This window comes from Thalassophryne amazonica, chromosome 8 (assembly GCF_902500255.1).
Source record: "Thalassophryne amazonica chromosome 8, fThaAma1.1, whole genome shotgun sequence".
In the NCBI taxonomy this organism is placed as follows: domain Eukaryota; kingdom Metazoa; phylum Chordata; class Actinopteri; order Batrachoidiformes; family Batrachoididae; genus Thalassophryne; species Thalassophryne amazonica.
The window spans coordinates 24,460,576-24,481,188 of record NC_047110.1 but is presented as its reverse complement, the minus strand read 5'-3'; the positions used below and the strand labels follow the sequence as shown (position 1 = coordinate 24,481,188).

The window sequence follows — 20,613 nt, the reverse complement described above, 5'->3', positions numbered from 1 at the left end:
GTTTATCCTGCAACTTGATCTGGATTATAAACACTTCAAACTCATTCCTCAAAGAAAGTGAAGCCATCAGCCACCATGTTGCCACTCCATTGGTACCAACAACACACAGATTCTAATTTAATTTGAGCTTTATTTAACCAGGTTAGTATAATTAAGATTGAGGTCTCTTTTACAAGGGATACCTGGACAGTTATAAAGTTTACAATTTACCTAATTTGCATGTCTTTAAATTTTGACCCTAGAAATTTCCAAAAAGGGAACCAGTGTGACTCATCCCTCAGTAGGTTTGGGCAAAACAAAGACACATATTGATTTAAAGTCCTGTATAGACACTGAGACCCATTTGTGGTCATCTCTGGATTCCATAGTATTAAGCCCATGAAATTCTCAAACATCTCCATCCAGGCAGGACCCCAGTCCAATGCAGGTTTCTCCTCAGTCAATGCCAGTGGAACCTGCATCACTTTGTCCTATCCTGGGCTTGAAGTCTCGGTTGTCAGGATGGGAGGCAGGCGCTCGTGTGGCGGAGGCAAGCTGAGTGCTGTGCAAATGTAGTCAGAAATCCTCACTCCCTAACACCAAAAGACGCTCTGGTCACAGACACCAGGGCCCAACTGTTTTGGCCTTGTGGTTCGAGTGCCTGCCTGCCATCCAGGAGATTGTGAGTTTGCACCCTGACAGAGACGGAGTGTGACACCCAGTGCAGAGGTTAAATTCAAACCACGAGAATAAAACCCATGAGCTCTCGTGTATTTTGGCTTTAGGGAGTGATTTACTTAACTTCTTCTGCACAGCACCACCTGCTGGCTTCCATTACACCTGCACCCATTTTTACAGCTGAGAACTGCGTACTTTTCCTTCATGTTGATTACGCATAAACAACAAAACAACAATGTAGCATGTATATCTATATGATGGTCCTGATATTGTGATAAACATTTTTCATATAAAACTTTTGACTGTACATCTTAAAAAATGACATCACTTGAATTATTTTGTGTGAAAGGTTTATTTCGTCTTACTTTTTTTTTTACGTTTAGACATAATCTGTAAAAGGGTGATATTATTCACTTTTTCAGCAGAAAAGTAACTGAAGTAATCATGTGTATTAAAAATAGATATTAACATTTATTGTCAAAAATACAATGCAGACACTTGTGTGATGTATCCACACACACAGACACACTGGCTTCAGGCACTTTGTCATTTTTTCTTCAACATACTGCGTTGAATTTTTCGGAGTTTCAGCAGAGACCGAATGTTCCTTGCCCACTTTGGAGGAGGAACTGCTGGCTTCTGTGGCATGTGGGGCTTCTTTGCTGTTGGCATTGTAGTTTCATCCTGAAAACAGGGGGGAAAAAAACAAGTTTATTTGTGAAGGATCAAATCAAAACATGTCACCTGAAGGCACCATACAGGAGGAGGACGAGATCTGAACAACCCCATGAACAAGCACATTGGTGACAATGAAAATGAAAACCTCCCTCAGCAGTTTTGATTACAGGAAGAAACCTCAATAGGAACAACCTAAGTGTGGTGACCATCAGCTATGGCAGGGTGGGCAACGGTGTGTCATGAAAAGCCAAACTGGAGCAAATTTTCCTTTAGTCTCAGGGGGGCAAATATTTTGTCTCTGGGGGTTAGCAAATATTTTTTATTGTCATTTTGAATTTTTTTTTTCATTCCAGGCCCATATATTTGATTCAAGTATTTTGTTGTTATTTTCGTCTTTTCTCTGCTGCTGTATTGATGTTTTTTAAAATTGTTGTTCTTTTGATGTTTTTCAGTATTTGTTTTTTTTAATAGGGTATTTTTAATCCCCTAGCCCCCTGCCCAACACACACACACACCTACCTCATATTTTCTCTTGATGCCAGCAGCAGGAACTGTTGTGAAAGTGTAGGTACACGGACCCACAACAGGGGGCGTAATGAACGGACAATGGAGAAAGGTGAATAACAAGTTTTACTGTTGTGAAACGAGCACAACTAATACAACAATCAATAATTTGGGGTTTAGGTCGAAATCCGCTGGTGTCGTGTGGGCAGGCTCGAAGGTAGGAGACGTCCGTCCCAGTCGAACCGGAACCACCCAGATCTCCTCTGCCACCGAACCCTGGGAGTACTGGAACCGCCAAGTCCCGAATTCCCAGGTGGCCACTGCCTCCGCTCGTCGGATCCGGTACTGCTGGCGGGAGAGAGCAACAAATACACAGGTGTGGATGCGACAGCACCCAGTAAACGGAGAGGGGAGAAGCCGCCTCCACCTCTTGTCACTATACAGCAGGAAGGTGAGTACTTATCCAAGTAATTAGCTTTCAGTAGTCAGCTGTCCTGAAAAGGTTTAACAAGTCTTATCTGGTTATGCAGAATATGCGTGCAGAGAACGTTACCTCAATCTTAAGGCGATATCTCGGCACTGAGGTGGAGACGCCGTCCTGATGATATACCTCCGTGCTGAGTGGAGTCAGCTGTGTCCAGTAATGGGTGACAGCTGTCACCCTGACTGCTCTCGTAAGGCGGCAGCGCCCTCTGGTGCCTGGAGCCCGCACTCCAGACAGGGCGCCCTCTGGTGGTGGTGGGCCAGCAGTACCTCCTCTTCAGCGGCCCACACAACAGGACCCCCCCCTCAACGGGCGCCTCCTGGCGCACGACCAGGCTTGTCCGGATGGCGACGGTAGAAGTCGGCCAGGAGGGCCGGGTCCAGGATGAAGCCCTTCTTCACCCAGGAGCGTTCTTCGGGGCCGTACCCCTCCCAGTCCACCAGGTACTGAAAACCCCGGCCCATTCGACGGACGTCGAGGAGCCGGCGCACGGTCCAAGCCGGTTCCCCGTCGATGATCCGGGCAGGAGGTGGTGCCGGACCCGGGGTGCAGAGGGGTGAGGTGTGATGGGGTTTTATCCGGGAGACATGAAACACTGGATGAATCCGCAGCGAGGCCGGAAGCTGGAGCCTCACTGCGGCGGGATTGATGACTTTGAGGACTTTGAAGGGACCGATGTATCATTCTTGGAGTTTGGAGAAGTCCACTTGAAGGGGAATGTCCTTGGTGGACAACCACACTTCCTGCCCAGGACGATACTTGGGGGCCGGGGCCCGCCGCCGGTCTGCATGTTTCTTCGCCCTCGTCCGGGCCTTCAACAAAGCAGAGCGGGCGGCACGCCACACCCGACGGCACTTCCGTAGGTGGGCCTGGACCGAGGGCACACCGACCTCTCCCTCGACCACCGGAAACAAGGGGGGCTGATACCCCAAGCACACCTCAAACGGGGAGAGGCCGGTGGCTGATGACACTTGGCTGTTGTGGGCGTACTCGATCCAGGCCAGGTGGGTACTCCAGGCCGTCGGGTGCGCGGCTGTCACACAGCGTAGTGTCTGCTCCAATTCTTGGTTGGCCCGCTCTGCTTGCCCGTTGGTCTGGGGGTGATACCCGGATGAAAGGCTGACCGTGGCCCCCAGTTCCCGGCAGAAGCTCCTCCAAACGTGTGAGGTAAACTGGTGACCGCGATCGGAGACGATGTCTGATGGTATTCCATGCAGACGGACGACGTGGTGGACCAGGAGGTCCGCTGTCTCCTGGGCCGTTGGGAGCTTCGGGAGGGCCACGAAGTGGGCCGCCTTGGAGAAACGGTCCACTATCGTGAAGACGACGGTGTTTCCCTGGGACGGCGGGAGACCCGTGACAAAGTCCAGGCCGATGTGGGACCAGGGGCGATGAGGCACGGGCAGTGGCTGTAGCAGCCCTGAGGTCTTTCTGTGGTCGGCCTTGCCCCTGGCGCAGGTGGTACAGGCCTGGACGTAGTCCCGGACGTCGGCCTCCAGGGATGCCCACCAGAAGCGTTGCCGGACGACTGTCACGGTCCTTCGCACCCCAGGGTGACAGGAGAGCTTAGAACCGTGACAGAAGTCCAGGACTGCAGCCCTAGCTTCTGGTGGGACGTATAGTCTGTTCTTTGGTCCGTTTCCGGGGTCCGGGTCACGGGTCAGGGCCTCCCAGACGGTCTTCTCCACGTCCCAGGTGAGGGCGGCCACGATAGCGGACTCCGGGATGATGGGATCCGGGGGATCCGACGGTTCCGTTTTGACTTCATCTTCGTGCACCCGGGACAATGCATCCGATCTTTGATTCTTGGTCCCGGGACGGTAGGTAATCCGGAAGTCAAAACGGCCAAAGAACAGTGACCAGCGGGCTTGCCTGGGGTTCAGCCGCTTGGCGGTCCTGATGTACTCCAGGTTCCGATGGTCAGTGAAAACCGTGAATGGCACGGCTGTTCCCTCCAACAGATGTCTCCACTCTTCGAGGGCCTCTTTCACAGCAAGGAGTTCCCGATTGCCGACGTCATAGTTCCGTTCAGCGGGGGTCAACCTGCGGGAAAAATAGGCACACGGGTGAAGGACCTTATCGGTCTTCCCGCTCTGGGAGAGCACCGCTCCTATCCCTGAGTCCGAGGCATCCACTTCAACCACTAACTGGCGGCTAGGATCGGGCTGCACCAGAACTGGTGCAGACGAAAAGCGCCGTTTCAACTCCTTGAACGCGGCTTCGCACCGATCCGACCAGGTGAAGGGGACTTTTGGAGAGGTCAGGGCTGTCAGGGGGCTAACTACCTGACTGTAGCCCTTAATGAACCTCCTGTAGAAATTAGCAAAGCCGAGGAACTGTTGCAGCTTCCTACGGCTTGTGGGTTGGGGCCAATCTCTCACCGCCGCAACCTTGGCCGGATCAGGGGCGACGGAGTTGGAGGAGATGATAAACCCCAGGAAGGACAAAGAAGTGCGGTGGAATTCACACTTCTCGCCCTTCACAAACAGGCGGTTCTCCAATAACCGCTGCAGGACCTGACGGACATGCCGGACATGAGTCTCAGGATCCGGGGAAAAGATGAGTATATCGTCCAGATACACGAAGACGAACCGGTGCAGGAAGTCCCGCAAGACATCGTTTACCAACGCTTGGAAAGTTGCGGGAGCATTAGTGAGACCGAACGGCATGACCAGGTACTCAAAATGACCTAACGGGGTGTTAAATGCCGTCTTCCATTCGTCTCCCTTCCGGATCCGAACCAAATGATACGCATTCCTAAGATCAAGCTTGGTGAAGATTTTGGCTCCATGCAAGGGGGTGAACACTGAATCCAACAAGGGCAACGGGTATCGATTGCGAACCGTGATTTCGTTCAACCCCCTATAATCAATGCATGGACGAAGCCCGTCATCCTTTTTACCCACAAAAAAGAAACCAGCACCCATCGTAGAGGTGGAATTCCGGATCAACCCGGCAGCTAATGAGTCCCGGATGTAGGTCTCCATTGATTCACGCTCCGGCCGTGAGAGGTTGTACAGCCTACTGGACGGGAACTCACTGCCTGGAACCAAATCAATGGCACAATCATACGGGCGGTGGGGAGGAAGCGTGAGAGCCAGATCCTTGCTGAACACGTCAGCAAGGTCATGGTACTCCGCCGGCACCGCCTTCAGATTGGGCGGGACTCGGACCTCCTCCTTAGCTTGGGAGCCGGGAGGAACCGAGGAACCTAGACACTCCCGATGGCAGGTTTCGCTCCACTGAACCACTACCCCGGACGGCCAATCGATCCGGGGATTGTGCTTTAGCATCCAGGGAAAACCCAAAACCACACGGGAGGTGGCCTGAGTCACAAAGAACTCGATCACCTCCCGGTGGTTACCTGACACCACCAGAGTTACAGGTGGTGTCTTATGCGTGATTGGTGGGAGTAGAGAGCCATCTAGTGCCAGAACCTGCACAGGCGAGGTAAGAGCCACCAGAGGGAGCCCTATCTCCCTGGCCCATCTACTGTCTAGCAGATTCCCCTCAGAGCCCGTGTCCACCAGTGCTGGGGCCTTCAGGGTTGAATCCTCAAACAGGATCGTGACTGGGAGTCGTGTAGCAATGTGGGTGTGTCCCACGTGAATGTTTCGGCCCACCCCTGGCCCAGTCTCTAGGGGCGGGCGTTGGAGTTTAACCGCTCGGGGCAGTCGCTTGCGAGATGCTCACTCGAGCCACAAACATAACAAGCTCCGTAGGCCCGCCTCCTTTGTGCTCCAGGTGCCCTAAATGTTGCCCTGCTCGTGTCCATAGCTTCGTCAGCAGGGGGAGCCGTAGGCGCACGGAGCGCAGGAACAGAGGAGCGTAGGGAGGGCGGAGCTCGGTCGGAACCGGAAGGGAGAGGGACGACGCGTGCCTGGCCACGCCCTTCGCCTCGTTCCCGACGGCGTTCCTCTAGCCGGTTGTCGAGGCGTATGACTAGATCGATGAGCCCATCTAAATCCCGCGGTTCGTCCTTCGCCACCAGGTGCTCTTTTAGGACCAGTGACAGTCCATTTACAAAGGCGGCACGGAGGGCAGTGCTATTCCAGCCGGATCTCGCCGCCGCGATGCGGAAGGCGACTGCATAGGCAGCTGCGCTCCGACGCCCCTGTCTTATTGACAGTAGCGCGGTTGAAGCGGTCTCTCCTCTGTTGGGATGATCGAACACCGTTCTGAGCTCCCGCACAAACCCATCGTAAGTATGAAGGAGCCGTGAGTTCTGCTCCCAGAGCGCTGTAGCCCAAGCGCGTGCCTCCCCGCGAAGCAGGTTTATTACATAAGCTACTTTGCTAGCGTCAGTCGCGTACATCACGGGACGCTGTGCGAAGACGAGCGAACACTGCATCAAAAAATCCACGCACGTCTCCACACAGCCTCCGTACGGTTCTGGAGGGCTTATGTAAGCTTCTGGGGACGGAGGAAGGGACCGTTGAACGACCAGTGGAACGTCGCTATCACGCGCAGGGTCCTCGGGAGGTAGAGCCGCAGTGGCGCCCGGAGGGCGCGCTTCCACTTGTGCGGCGAGAGCCTCCACCCTGCGGTTTAGGAGAACGTGCTGCTCGGTCATTAAATCGATCCGAGTGGTGAAAGCGGTGAGGATCCGCTGCAACTCACCGATTACCCCTCCCGAAGACGCCGACGCGCCCTGTTCTTCCATTGGCCGTTCAACAGCCGGTTGACGCCCCTCGGGATCCATGACGCTGGCCGAGATATCCTGTTGTGAAAGTGTAGGTACACGGACCCACAACAGGGGGCGTAATGAACGGACAATGGAGAAAGGTGAATAACAAGTTTTACTGTTGTGAAACGAGCACAACTAATACAACAATCAATAATTTGGGGTTTAGGTCGAAATCCGCTGGTGTCGTGTGGGCAGGCTCGAAGGTAGGAGACGTCCGTCCCAGTCGAACCGGAACCACCCAGATCTCCTCTGCCACCGAACCCTGGGAGTACTGGAACCGCCAAGTCCCGAATTCCCAGGTGGCCACTGCCTCCGCTCGTCGGATCCGGTACTGCTGGCGGGAGAGAGCAACAAATACACAGGTGTGGATGCGACAGCACCCAGTAAACGGAGAGGGGAGAAGCCACCTCCACCTCTTGTCACTATACAGCAGGAAGGTGAGTACTTATCCAAGTAATTAGCTTTCAGTAGTCAGCTGTCCTGAAAAGGTTTAACAAGTCTTATCTGGTTATGCAGAATATGCGTGCAGAGAACGTTACCTCAATCTTAAGGCGATATCTGGGCACTGAGGTGGAGACGCCGTCCTGATGATATACCTCCGTGCTGAGTGGAGTCAGCTGTGTCCAGTAATGGGTGACAGTTGTCACCCTGACTGCTCTCGTAAGGCGGCAGCGCCCTCTGGTGCCTGGAGCCCGCACTCCAGACAGGGCGCCCTCTGGTGGTGGTGGGCCAGCAGTACCTCCTCTTCAGCGGCCCACACAACAGGAACAGTATGACATGACGTCTCCTCTGGCATCTGGACTGTTGTGGGTCTTGAACACACAAACACTGATTTTGCCTCTTCTTCCTGAAAGTATGAAAATATGGAATATTCAAACTGCTTCATTAACAAGATTGGTCAGATATGAGGGCACAAGAATATGAACAGAAATATGATTAAAATATGAACAGGAAGCCAATGAAGTGAGGAAAAAAGCAGACAATGTGGTCAAAATTCCTTCTGCTGGTTAGAACACTAACAGCAGCATTCTGAACCAAATGAAGGCCTTTGATAATAATGGACAACAAGTCAGAAAATAATACTTTGTAATAACTGAAAAAAGAAATAAAACACACCAGAATGTTTGATTCTCTGAAAATGTGTTGGGAAAGTGTGTAAAAAGACAACTGCAGGTTTGAAGACGGAAATGTTGTGTGTTGGGGGGTGTGGCTGGACATTTTGGTGTTCTTTTCTTTTCTTTGCTCTCCAGGTGGCATGAAAACTGATTTGTCTGTGGAGAAGGTGCTGGCTGAAGAGTCCTTCACCCTCATCAACATCATGTGCAGCACCTGTGGATGGTGCTCACATGCAACCTTAAAGACTTTCAGCTGAAGCAGATAATTAGATGGCGTTCTGCATTTAAGCCATGTGTGATTCAAGCAGAATTGCCGGGAACTCGACCTTGTGATGTTCGTTTGTGAGACGCTGAGGACCGCGCCTGGGTTTGACACATCGAGCCTGTGAAGCAGGAAGGGTGAGGGACACATGCTGTCAGCACACAACAGAGGTGATTAATTGTTTGACTACTTGTTGATAGTAACTTGGTATTTTGTTACGCAGTATATTTGAATTGTGATGAGAATTGTGCAGCTTGCTTCTCACTGCTGTGGCGTGCGGACAAGTGATCCTCCACCTGTTGTGAGAAGCTGCTCGTTTGCATAAAGCTTAAAATACAGACCTGAATGTGTTGCTGATAGTGTGTGTCTTTTGAAGGATATAAGTTGTAACTGCTGACTTACCTCACCTCTTCTATCCTTCGCAGAGAGTCGGTTTGTCGTGTCCACCTGGGGGGTGTTTGGCGGTAACAGTGAGTCCAGAAGCGCCGGGCTTCGATCCTTTTGGGCGCTGGAGAGCATGCCAGCCTTCACTCCACCAGAATGACGCTGTTTAGTTTCTACACTTTATTATGCACCAGAGGGTGAAACAAATAAATTGTTTTTGTTATTGGAACTGCTTTCTGGTTATTTTAGCGCTGGGTTCCGTCAGACGCAGGTCCGCTCCTCAACCCGCGTCGACACATAACAGGACAATCCATTTGAACAAACGAGTGCAGTGCCCATAGGAAGTTTGTGTTCATCTCAAAAATTGGGAGTTTAAGTAGATTTCTCATGGATGGTCGTATGAGGCTGTGTTTGAAGGTGGGATGTAGAAAGAAGTATACTATATATTATTATTTGAATATAATACTTCATATTGTTTTAAAAACAGCTTTATTATCAATTATATGAAAATAAAAGGATTCCTATTAAACAAGTTGTTGGAAGAGAGTCAGACAAAATTAAACAGAACATTTAGAATATTTGAAACAGCAAATCCTCAGTATCCCACCTCCTGAACACAGTTTATTTAAACGAACTCACAACAAATATATGATTTTATTCAGCTTATCTACTTAATGAAACATTGTAGAAATAGTAAGAAATTTATTGGTGTGATCAAAAAATGGATATTAGCTAACGTCTCCTCAGTGTTGTCAAGGTCATCTCAGTCACAAGGAACAATGACAGCATGCTTTTCACAGTAAAAGTATTTGCTGGGATGCTGGCATCCATCCATTTTCTTCCGCTTTATCCGGAGTCGGGTCGCGGAGGCAGCAGCTCAAGCAAAGCCGCCCAGACCTCCCGATCCACACACACCTCCCCCAGCTCCTCCGGGGGAACCTCAAGGCATTCCCAAGCCAGCCGAGAGACGTAGTCCCTCCAGCATGTCCTGGGTCTTCCCCGGGGCCTCCTCCCGATGGGACGTGCCCGGAACACCTCTCCAGCGAGGCGTCCAGGGGGCATCTGGAAAAGATGCCCGAGCCACCTCAACTGGCTCCTTTTGACGTGGAGGAGCAGCAGCTCGACTCCGAGCTCCCCCCAAGTGACCAAGCTCCTCACCCTATCTCTAAGGAAGCGCCCAGATTGCACCATGTTGCTTGCACCATTTCACTTATTGTGAAATGGTGCAAGCAACATGAACTATCTGATGTTAACTTTGTTACCAGTAACATCAGCGAGCCACACCATCTTGGAAGTACGAATGTTACAGTGTTAATCAAAATAAAGGTTTCAAAGGTTTTGAAAATTAATTCCCAAAATTTTCATAATAAAGGATGCACATCATCATGCCATGCGCAAGCCATATGCGAAAGCTGAGGTCGATCTGACAAACAGTCAGAGAGAAATATTATACAGGCCTCCAAAAACGGAAGAAAGCAAAACATTTTTTTATAATTTGAAATGTTACATTTTCAAACATGGTTTCAAACTCTCAACAGATTCAACAGTTTTGAATTGAAATATTTGGTAACAGTAGGATTTGCACATACCTGATTTGTTCTCATTTTGACCGTCCTCTGTGGCGTGCAAGTCTTCTGTTCAGTTATGATTCTGAATTTTAAGGTTGTGGGTCCCATCCTCGCAACTGCCCACTGTACGGTAGATCCATCCTGAAAGCAAGAAAACATAAAACATTAAAACTATTCAATTTAGTTATACAACAGCTCCAAGTTAAAACAAACATAAGTCACCTCAAGGTGGAAAAAGGAGCAGGTCTTGACTTTATCAACACCATAAGGAAACACATTAGCAACAGTGAAAAGAAAAAAGACTTGAAGTTAATCAGTGTGACATACTGTATGCAAATTCCAGAGTAGTGTTCCTGAAAAAGCACCAGTACATTCTTGGAAATGGGCTTCAGGACTTTGGAAGAGGATACTTTTGGACTTTGCAGAGTCAAAGGGACAAATGTTTCTGCTATTGATTGATGCTTATGTCAGATGGCCAGAAATTGTTCATATGCAGATTATCACCACGAGCAAGACTGTTGAAGTTTTGAGAAATGTGTTTGCATCTTATGGATTACCAAAAGAGGTAGTAATGGATAATGGGCTGAAATTCACCTAGGCTGAATTTGAGACATTCCTCAAGCTGAATGCTGTTAAACGCCATCGTACCATCCAGCCTCAAACCGGCAGGTGCAAAATTTTAAGCATTCTTTGAATAAAAGCAAAGCACTTGGTGGTCAGTTGCTACAACACTATTGCAGATTTCTTGTTTGGGTTCAGAAACATGCTGCATTTGACAACTGGGAAAACACCAGCTGAGTTGTTTTTGAAACGACAGCTTCATACAAGGTTGTCACTGGTAAAACCAAAGGTCTCTGAAACAGTCCAAGATCGATTGGCACAGAAAGAATCCAAGAGTAAGGAGAGACTCAGAGAATTCACTGTAGGACAAGCCATGCAAGTTAAAAACTACAGGGGAGGAAGATAGAAATGGGTGAATGGAGAGATTACCCTTGTACTGGGTCCAGTTAATTACTTGGTATCTGTGGATGGAACGTATGAAGAGACATGTTAACCAACTGTTGGAAAACAAACGGAATGAAAACTCAAGAAGTGATGTAAATGATGATGCTTATTCTCACTCACCTTCAACCGCTTACTCCAATTAAGAGTTGCAGTCACAGAGCGTGAGGTGGGGTCCACCCTGGACAGGACGCCAGTCTGTCGCAGGGTCACATATCGACAAACAAGCACAGTTACACCTGCACGCACACCTATGGACAATTTAAAGTTTCCAATCCACCTAATCTGCATGTCGTTGGATGTGGGAGGAAGCCGAAGCACTCGGAGAGAACCTACACAAACACGGGGAGAACATGGAAACTCCACACAGAAAGGCCCGGGACCTTCTTGCTGTGAGGCAACAGTGCTAACCACTAATCCACCATGCTGTCATAATGCTTATTCTGTTTCTGATTTTGTTTTTGACTTGAATGTTGGACTGCAAGAGAAAAATTAATCTCAGGTTGACACGGAATCTGAGAATTCTGAGGTTGCAGAGACAGTAACAGAACCTTTGCAGGCCGCGGAAACTGTTCCAGCAACAGAGACTGAGGCAAGACCAAAAAGGGCAATAAAACCTCCTGAAAGACTGAACTTGTGAGGTAAACCAGGCTACTGCACCAGTGTGTGTAAAAAAGAAAAAGAAAAAACAAATATATGGAAAAGAAAAAATGGTGTTAAAAGGTTTCAGGGAAGGACTGTGGTGTCTGAGAGAGACCAGTAGAAGGGGCACAGCCCACTTCTATAAAAGAGGCTGGTCTACTGCGATTCAGCGCAGTCGTTGGAGATGAGCAAAGCGAGAGCAGGTGGATCTGCTTTATACAGCTGTAATAAAGTTTGGTGTGTTGTTCAGTCCGCAGTCTTTTTCTGAGCGACCTACACTTTGATACTTTTCCAAACACAACATCAACCTCTCAACACATTCAACAGCTTTGAATTGAAATATTTGGTAACAGTAGGATTTGCACATACCTGATGTCCTGTCATTTTGACAGTCCTCTGTGGCATGGAAGTCTCCTGTTTAATTACGCTGAATTATAGGGTTGTGGGTCCTGTTCTCACAACTGTCCACTGCACGGTAGATCCATCCTGGAAACAGGAAAACATAAAACATTAAAACAATTCAATTTACTTATACAGCTCCAAGTTAAAATATAAGTCACCTCAAGTTGCTATGAAGGAGCAGGTCTTGACTTTACCAACAACATAAGGAAACACAACGGCAACAGTGGAAAGAAAAACCTCCCTCATTGTTTTGATGACAGGAAGAAATCTCAAAGGGTCCAAACTCAGTTGGGTGATCATCTGCTAAGGTCACTGCAACAAAACAAAAAGCTCAGCACAAGACTGACAGAACATGCAATCACAGAAATGTTGCTCTCAAACGCGAATAGTCCAGTGTTGATGCTGGTGGAATATTTGAAACTGCATCAGGATGAAAATAAAAGTCCCAGTGAAACAGACTCCAGTACCAGGTAAGTGACTGCACTGTTGTCAGAGCAGTCAGTGAGGGAAGAGATCTTCCTCAGCTCAACCAAACCACATGTCCTCCACCTCCACCACAACATACCCATCATCCAGCAATATGACTTCCAAAGCTCAAATGTTCCTGTGCAGACAGCACATAGCTCAAAGAATGTCTCCAACCACTAATGCATGAACAACCAGGAGTTCATATCACATCCACCCTGAAAACAGTACTGCAGATGTCCAAGACATCACAGGCCAACAGGAGTCAAGTTGTGGAAGCCACAACAATAGCCATAACCAAGTACCTTCAGAGAGTAAGGCAAGTACTAAAAACCCAGCTCAATAATAGAAATAAAATCCAGTCCACCATGTATGTCCTACAGTCATCAGATACCCTGCTGGAAGAATAAGACGGCCAAATAAAGAGACAGATACCACAGACAGAGACACATATACACCTGACAACACATGGACAGTTCCACCAAATCGTCCAGCATGTGACACTGTATAGACAGTGAAAAGAGAGCGAGTCTGGGATAATCAGTGTCACAGCCACTATCCAGGATGAAACAATGAACATCCAGGAGCTCATGAAGAAGCTGGCCACCAGGGACAAACCACCAAGTGAGTACCTCTGCCAGCAGGATGGTGAGGACAAAGAGAATAGATCGTGGATCATGGAAAACCAGACCCCATCATGGGCTACCAGCAGATAGAGAAGGTGCTGACATCAAGAAATCCTATCAATGGTCTGCAAAGGCTGGGCTGAAAGACAGCACAAGAAGAGGAACTGAGCACCAGGTCTGCAGAGGCAGGGGTCTAACAGATTGGACTTAAGGTGCAGGTTGAGGTGAGATGCCTCTGAGACAGTCCAGCAGATGGTGTTCAAAGTTCATGAACTGTAGTGCTGGCCTACCAACAACACATCGTGGTGGTTTACAAGGAGCAGAAAGAGGTAACCATGGTAGATGTGTCAGTTCCAATTGATCAGCAAGAAAGAGCTTGAGATGATCAAGAAGTACCAGGCACTGAAAGAAGAACTGGAAAAGATGTGGAAGGTAAAGACACAAGAAAGGTCTCAGTGGTAACAGCAGCTCTTGAGGCTGTGACCCCCAAAATGGAAAATGGCTCCAGCAGATTTCAGGTACAACATCCGAGGTCTTTGTCCAGAAGAGTGCGGTCGGAGAAACAGTTAAGGTACTGAGCATGAACTCAAACTCCCAAGTAAGTCAGTCAGTAAGTAAGACTTTAAAAAAACTTCCAAAAAAAAAAAAAAAGTAAAATAAAATCAGAACATGTTAAACCATATAAGACACAATAAAAATAGAAAACAACATAGCTAAAAGCTTGTCTCTATAAAAGTATAAATCTTTCTCTCTCCAGTACACCACTGTGTTTAAACAAAGCATATTTCATTTATTATATTTTCTTCTGCTGACTTTTAATGTCTACATGTTCAGCAGCAGCTCAGTTTTAATCATTTTTTTCACCTTACTCCTGCTGTATCTGTGTTTTGTGCTGAAAATATGAAAAATATGACCAACGAGCTGAGTTTTTATTTGTTGTCTAAAATAACCTCATAGCTTCGAACAGCCAAAAATCTCTTTTCGCCCACATAATGTGATGTTGTTGTCCTGATTACTGCAGTTATTTAAACTGAACTGAATGTTGATATTACTGTCTGTGACAGACAAGGATAATTAATGAAAAGGTTTGAGCTTATATTAATTCGAAGGTAAGTTGTTGTTTTTGAACAAATTTTATTGTATTTTTTAAGTAGTAGGACTCACATTCGCCATCCTTGTTGGTTAATTTTAAAAACACTTTTTAAAGCAGTTATCTCTGTGCCCTCGATGTTTCTCTTCAACCTTTTCTTTGGCCAACTCTTGCTGCAGCGTTTGGGGCAATAGTTAATGTTTCTGCTTGTTGTCATGGTGCAGTTACCATGACAACAAAGTATCACACGTCACAAATTATGCTTCATAAATAAATAAAAAAGAATAATTTTAAAATGAATTAATTCAATAAATAAAATACATATTTCCTGTTTTATATCAAATATATTAATAATCATATTTATAAAGTCTACTTGTCCACATAATGTCCACGTGTTCAGCAGCTCAGTTAAATCTCTTTTTAATAATTGTTTCACCTTACTCCTGCTGTCTGTGTATTTGTGCTTAAATTATGAAAAATGTGCCCTACCAGCTTTGATTTTTTGTTTTATTTATCACTTTGTCTCTGGCGGACAAGGCTAATTAATGAAGACATTTAAGCTAATTTTAATTTGAAGGTAAAACATTGGGTTTTATTAAATTTTTTAAAGTGTTTAAATGTGATAGGACTCACACTCACCATCCTTGTTAGATTGTTTTAAAAACACTTTTCAAAAGCAGTTATCGCTGTGCTTCGATGTTTCTCGTCAACTTTTTTGCCAACTCCTGCTGCAGGTTAATGTTTAATGTTTCTGCATGTTGTCATGGTGCAGTTACCATGACAACAAAGTATCACACGTCACAAATTGCGCTTCGTAAATAAATAAATAAGAATCGGTATGTTTCTCCCAACTTTTGCTTCTGCTTGTTTCTCTTCAACTTTTCCTTCTGCTGACTTTTCTGTTGGTAACAGCCGTTAGCATTTATTTCATGATGTCGTCACCATGACAACGAGGTATGACGTGTCACAAATTCATCTGCCAATAAATAAATAAATAAAACTTTGTTGTTCTTTTATGTAAAATAAACATGAAATATCCACTGAAAAAAACACATTTGAACATGGATAAATGTAACAAATTAATTAAAAATAATCGTCTTCAACAATTTAGACAACAAATGCTTGATTGCAAATTAGTCTTAACTTCTTTCATTTCCATTTAAATGGCAGATTTTATTCACACATATTTTGGTTCATCGATATCTCTTTTGTATTATTTTAATATTTACATCTGTCACAAACTATGGGCATTAAAACCAAATTAGGAACAATAGCTCAGTTTGAATTAAACAGGATTTAAATCCAAATCAAATGTCCTGTACAGGAAATACACCACCTTGTGTAGATGTTTCAACATTTTTAAGGGTCATAAACTTGTTAGACAAGCGATATTGATCATAATTTCAGCTGCCCCGTTTAATATTTGTTTGCACATTTTCAGTGAACACCTGAAGTGTGGAACCTATAAATGCCCACTAGATGTCGCCATCATATATCGATTGATAGTATACTCTGGCCTAAAATAATAAAATAAAGAATAAGAAGAAAAATAATTTCCTTAATTTGTCATTGTACATACATACAAAGAAATGTGTCAACAAACTGACTCATTGGACTGGATTTCCATCTTATAAATAGGCTATGTAGTCCCAACTAAATTAAATTAAATTATCTTGTATGGATGTGCTTTGTTTTTTAGTTGGGGCTATAAATCCTGCACATAATTAAATTGAGTTCATCCAATGAGTCTTTTTTTAATTACAGTTTGATACAATCCAACTACTAGGAGCAGTGGGCAGCCACAGCGCCCGGTGACCAACTTTAAATGTAGAAATGCTGCCTTGGTCACGGGCAGAGAAAGGTGCAGACCTGTGTGTAACCCTTCACTGACCCCTACCTGACTGTACCTGCCATCCTGGAATGACCACCATATATTTTGGGTAGGCCATGGTACACTGAAGGTGGATTGTAGGTGTCGTTTAGTCCCCTTAAGTGGTACCAATTCTGTCATAACTGCTGACTGGCTCATTGACTAATAGTGTGCCCATTGTTTCGAAGCACAAAGATGTTTAATTAAGCTGTTTGATAATTTAATGGTATTGACTGTCAGATGAGAAATGAAAGGAAACCAGTCCCACTCATTCCTCAGTGGTCTGTGCACTCAGATGGTTATTTATGTTCGATTCCATCTGTATGATGATCCTCATATCCTTATGAACATTTTTTGTTGGGAATATTTTAGCTGCACCAAGAAAAGCTTTGACTGTAACTCTGTTAGGATTTTTAATCAAGTTCAGGTGTTCTGATCAGAAATGTCTGCACAAGTGACAATTTGATTTTAAGCATTCCTTTGTTCCTCCTTTGGTCAGATCAAACTGACCAAACCTGGAGATAAAAGCAGCAGGGGGTAGTTTTATTTGAAGAACTGTTTTTGCAATTGCATGTTAAAAAATTATAATTTTGTGAAAATTTCAATATTTTGTCAGGTATTTTAGAATGGGAAACATTTTATATCTTCTCTGCTTATTACATTCTTTCATTTTCTGTACTTACTTATTCCAGTTAAGGGTTGGGGGAGCTGGAGCCTATAAAAGTGCTCACCGCCAAGCCACCTCTTCTCAGTACATATAAACTAAAATGTTTCCAACATTTTTTAATTTTAATTTTGCAGGGTGGTGGACAAACGGTTCCTGCGACTGATTCCACAGTGGAAGATTCTCGCCTCAAGATCACCCCTGCACATTCACTGTTAAGTATGGAGTTGCATCATCATAAATAGTCAATTATTCATACTTGAAATTAAATATTCCAATAATGTGAATTTTTTTTTTGGACCTGTCAGCCATAAGTGTCAAATATTCATTTGCACAACTACGGTCAATCTAAAGTTTCCAGTCCACCTAACCTGATCATCTGCCCCACACTGAGAAGTGAAATGCTCAGGAAAGTCCACAAGTCACACATGGGAATACAGTAGTTAAGAGTAAGAAGCCAGTCCATGATGTACCATACTGACTGGGCATGGACAAACAAATAGAAGAAGTCGTGGCTCAGTGTGCTGTATGTAACACACACAAGAACAATAATCCTAAAGAGCCACTCATGTCCCATCCAGTGCCTGACAGAGTATGGGCGAAAGTAGGCATTGATTTGTTCCATTTCAGTGATGAGTTTTTACTGTATGTGGATTACTTTTCAAAGTTTCAGAGCTCGTCAAACTGAACGGAACCACAAGCAGACATGTCTTCACTGGACTCAAATCTATATTCACAAGGCATGGCGTACCAGAGGAGTTATTCTCAGACAATGGCAGAGCACTAATGGGCCAAGAGATAGTGGACTTCAGTGCTGAGTGGGGTTTCAAACACACCACCTCAAGTCCCACATTCGCACAATCGAATGGGCAAGTTGAGAGGGCAGTTCAGACCATAAAGAGCCTGCTGAGAAAAGCACAGGGCACTGATGGTGACCCCTGTCTGGCTCTACTGGAGTACCGGAATACACCACTGAGTGGGGTTGGCTTCTCACCTGCTCAGATGGTCATGGGAAGAAGGCTCATGTCAAAAATTACCTGTGACAAAGACATTGTTGCAGCCAGGTCTCTATAAAAATGCCAGGAGCAACGTTGTGTTTCGATAACAAAAAAAAAAAAACAGAAATGACCAAGGAACCAGAATACGGTCAGACCTACAAGAAGGTGAAAATGTGAGGATTAGACAAGACAACAAGTGGAAGCCATTCAGTGTAATAAAGAAACATGACCAGCCGAGATCCTACATAGTTAAAACCCCAAGTGGACAAGAGGACAGGAGGAATCCCAAACACCTGCTCATAACCAGAGAGACTTCAGTTCCAGTGACTCCACATCCGAGCACTTACATCATGTGGAACAAAACACTCTGCCAAGTGTTGATCCTCTCAGCCACACTGTGCTACTCTACCAACACGTCCAAGAGTAGTGGCAGACTATACTGTATCCATGACGACCAGCTCTATGAAAACAAGTGTGTATATGATAACGAGAACCTAAACCATTTATAAATACTTTAAGACAGTAAATTAACATTTAAAAATTAGATAATTACACACGAGCCACACATTTCAGACTGAACAATGTCGTTTGTGGGTACACATCTCTTTCCTGAGCTTATGTGCCGATCCTCCCAGGTGAACCACGTTCCTGATGAAACAATGTACGTATCATATTGTCACAGACAGGTGTCTTTAAACCCATCTCTTTCCCGTGCTTTTCTGCCTACCCCCCCGCCACCCCCCATGTGGACCACACCTTCCAGACCAATCGATGTATCATATCTTCACACAGACCACCAAAATATAGCTTGATGTTTGCATTGCACTCTTTTTACTCTGAGCACAATGAGTCAGTGACTGACCAGGCAGTTTTCTATCAGAGGGAACTGAAGCTGAACCAGAGACAGAGAGGAGGATGTCTCGGAAGTCGGAGACAACACCGATTTTGAGCCAGACTTTGAGGAAACCAGTCAAGAGATGCCTCAGGAAGAGGCACCTGAAGAACAGGCACCTGAGGAGACATTCCATTCCAAGAGTGGAGACTTACTCTGGTCTTCATCCACCCAGGACAGAGGAGGTAGAGCGAGAGTGGAAAACATCATAAAGATGACGCCAGGGCCAACACGGTATGCAACATCTTGTGTGGATGACATCAAGTCCAGCTTCCAACTCGTTTTACCAGAGTCCATTGAGGGAATTATACTGGAGATGACCAATCTGGAAGGGGAGGCGTGTGTTTGGGGACACCTGGAGAGAACTAGACCTGACTGACCTCCAAGCCTACATGTGTCTGTTGATTCTAGCAGGAGTATATTGCTCAAACAATGAATCAAACAAGTGTCAAATGCCACTCGTGTGCATAAAGTCACATGCAGACACACACACGCAACTTCATGTTGAAGAGTTTGGTCTGTGGTTTTCCACTTCTTATTACATTCCATGTTCATTTTGGAATACATTTTCAGTGCCTATTTGTATTTTCACTCCAGTTATTCGTGTTAACCACTACTCTGAGACATTGTTCACAGCTAAATAGAGTGTTACGTAAATTTTAAAAAACTGGTGATGATTAATGGTGTTTGGGTTAATTTAACAGCAGTTAAAAGCAGGTCGGTCAATTTGACCGGGAACAATAAAGTAAGCGGGGGGGAGGGGTTAACGTCATTATCTTCCACTGAAAAAACTAATTTCACTGTGTTCAACAATATGAAATAATTTTTACACTGTATCATCTATTACTAGCATAAAAAGTTTTAATATCAGTCAAGGGTGCAATTTAGAACTAGAAATTGAGGGGGCCAAAGTGCGAGGCCCGCAGGGCCGAAGCCTATCGGCCAGGGGTCTGGGGGCCGCTTTAGGCCCCCAGAAACCAATGGTTTCTAGATAAGCTCAGATGCATTCTGAGCATCCAGAACAGTAATTTTAATGTTTTGAGAAGACCATAAACCATTTGACTTATGCAATTTGAAACTGTGGCTATAAGTACTTTATTCTGAGAATAGCCAGCACTGATTTTATTAACATCCTCGTGTAAATAAGGTATCACCACATGTGTAGAATTCAAAAAGAATGATAGGTTGAGTTTTCATTAAAAAAAACTGCATTGTGGTAAAATGTATTGATAAATATGAAAGAACAGGCTCTTAATAATTATTAACTATCGCATACTGTATTTTTTTCTCAAGATTTGTTTTTGCATAAGTTTGAAAAAACAACAGATCATAAGTTTAGTTTAAATTACTTATCATGAATTTAATTTTCGAAGTGGCACTAATGACAACACTCATACTGAACATAATTTCGCTTGCATAGACTGATTTTGGAGATCAAGCAATAATTGCAGATGGGCTTTCTGAGGTCCTAGATAGCTTTTCTGATTTCCTTTTCTAACTTTCAGAATTTAGTAAATTAGCATATGTGTAGACACTAGTCCCTAGAGGCAACTATTTTTGGTTTCAAATCTGGGCAAATGCAGTCCCAGAAAATTCTGAATGTAACAAACAAGAAACAGGTGT

The 20,613-nt window shown here is 45.4% G+C and overlaps 1 long non-coding RNA gene across 1 annotated transcript; it reads right to left on the bottom strand.

Annotated features, from left to right (window-relative positions):
- Positions 1–1,839: 1,839 nt before the first annotated feature.
- LOC117515045 lies at positions 1,840–18,765 on the bottom strand. Its single transcript, XR_004562012.1, has 3 exons — positions 18,697–18,765; positions 9,403–9,405; positions 1,840–1,850 (listed from the first exon to the last, which is right to left on the bottom strand). It is a non-coding gene; the product is annotated as an uncharacterized LOC117515045 (long non-coding RNA).
- Between the last annotated feature and the right edge of the window lie 1,848 nt (positions 18,766–20,613).